A 2,584-nucleotide genomic window follows, 5' to 3' on the forward strand; every position below is an offset into this window, starting at 1 on the left:
AGTAGTTTTGGTGTGGAGTCTTTTGGGTTATCCATTTAAAGAATCATGTCATCTGCAAAGAGAGAGAGTTTGACTTCTTCGTTACCAATTTGGATACATTTATTTCCTTTTGTTGTCTTATTTCTGTTGCTAAGCCTTCTAATACTATGTTGAACAAGAGTGGTGAGAGTGGGCATCCTTGTCGTGTTCCTGATCTCAACGGGAAGGACGCAAGCTTTATCCCATTGAGGATGATATTTGCTGTGGGTCTTTCATAGATAGATTTGATGAAGTTCAGGAATTTTCCCTCTATCCCTATAATTTGAAGAATTTTAATCAGGAACTGATGCTGGATTTTGTCAAATGCTTTTTCTGCATCAATTGAGAGGACCATGTGGTTCTTTTCTCTTCTCTTATTAATTTGTTCTACAACATTTATTGATTTGTGAATGTTGAACCATCCTTGTAGCCCAGGGATGAATCCAACCTGGTCATGGTGGATAATCTTTTTAATGTACTGTTGGATCCTGTTTGCTAGGATCTTCTTGAGAATCTTAGCTTCCATATTCATCAGTGATATTGGTCTGAAATTCTCCTTTGTGGTAGGGTCTTTGCCTGGTTTGGGGATCAGGGTAATGCTGGCTTCATAGAAAGAGTCTGGAAGTTTTCCTTCTGCCTCAATTTTTTGAAACAGCTTCAGGAAAATAGGTGTTATTTCTTCTTTGAAAGTTTGGTAGAATTCCCCAGGGAATCCATCAGGTCCTGGGCTCTTGTTTTTTGGGAGGTTTTTGATCACCTCTTCAATCTCATTACTAGATATTGGTCTATTCAGGTTGTCAGTTTCTTCCTGATTCAATTTTGGGAGTTTATAATTTTCTAGGAATGCATCCATTTCATCTAGGTTGCTTAGCTTATTGGCATATAAGTGTTGCTAATAACTACTGATGATTGTATCTACTTCCTTGGTGTTCGTTGTGATCTCTCCCTTTTCATTCATAATTTTATGTATTTGAGCTTTCTCTCTTTTCTTTTGGATTAGTGTGGCCAATGGTTTATCGATCTTATTGATTCTTTCAAAAAACCAGCTTCTAATTTCATTGATACGTTCTACTGTATCTCTGGTTTCTACCTCATCGATCTCAGCTCTAATCTTGATTATTTCCCTTCTTATGTGTGAAGTTGCTTTGATTTGTTGTTGATTCTCCACTTCTTAAATGTGTAGAGACAGCTGCTGTGTTCTGGATGTTTCAATTTTTTTGAGGGAGACTTGGATGGCTATGTATTTCCCCTTTAGGACCGCTTTTGCTGTATCCCATAGGTTTTCGATTGAAGTGTCTTCATTGTCATTGGTTTCCATGAATTGTTTCAGTTCTTCCTTGATCTCCTGGTTGATCCAAGCATTCTTAAGCAAGGTGGTCTTTGGCTTCCAGGTGTTTGAGTTCCTTCAGAAATTTTCCTTGTGATTGAGCTCCAGTTTCAAAACATTGTGATCTGAGAATATGCAGGGACGAATCTCAGTCTTTGGGCATTGTTTGAGTCCTGGTTTGTGCCCCAGTATGTGGTCTATTCTTGAGAAGGTTCCATGTGCACTTGAGAAGAATGAGTATTCTGTTGTTTTAGGGTGGAATGTTCTGTATATATCTATGAGGTCCATCTGGTCCAATGTGTCATTCAATTCTCTTTTTTCTTTACTTATTTTCTGCTTCTATGATCTGTCTATTTCTGAGAGAGGCATGTTAAGATCTCCAACGAGTAGTGTATTCATATCAATATGACTCTTTATCTTGATTAATTGTTTTCTTATGTAATTGGCTGCTCACATATTGGGGGCGTACTTATTTACAATTGATAGATCATCTTGGTGGATAGTCCCTTTAAGAATGATGTACTGTCCTTCTGTATCTCTGAGTACAAGCTTTAGTTTAAAATGTAATTTATCTGATATAAGAATCACTACCCCAGCCGTCTTTTGAGGCCCATTGGCATGAAAGAGGCTTCTCCTTCCCTTCACTTTCAATCTGGGTGTATCTTTAGCTTCCAATGGGTCTCTTGTAGACAACACATGCATGGGTCCTGCCGTTTTATCCAGTCTGCAAACTTGTGCCGTTTTATGGGCACATTTAGGCCAGTCACATTGAGGGTGATTATTGATAGATAGGTTTTTATTGAAATCGTGTTACCTTTGAAGTCTTTCTTTCTCTAGATTGTCTCTATATTTTTGTTCTATGCTATTCTTGGGATTTTTCCTCCTTTAAAGAAGCCCCCTTAATATTTCCTGCAGTATCAGCTTGGTGGTTGCATAGTCTTTTAAGCCTTGCCAGTCCTGGAAACTCTTTATTTCTCCACCGATTTTGAATGTCAGTCTTGCTGGATAAAGTGTTCTTGGCTGCATGTTCTTCTCATTCAGTGCCCTGAATATATCTTGCCAGCCCTTTCTGGCTTTCCAGGTCTCTGTGGACAGGTCTGACGTTATTCTGATGGGCTTTCCTCTGTACATAAGGATCTTCTTTGTCCTAGCTGCTTTCAAGAGGTTCTGCCTACAATTATAATTCTTCATTCTTACTAGTAGGTGTCTCGAGGACTTTCGAGAATCTGTAATCTTGGG

This window comes from Mustela putorius, unplaced genomic scaffold (genome assembly GCF_011764305.1).
Source record: "Mustela putorius furo isolate JIRA1106 unplaced genomic scaffold, ASM1176430v1.1 tig00537334_pilon_pilon_pilon, whole genome shotgun sequence".
NCBI lineage: Eukaryota > Metazoa > Chordata > Mammalia > Carnivora > Mustelidae > Mustela > Mustela putorius.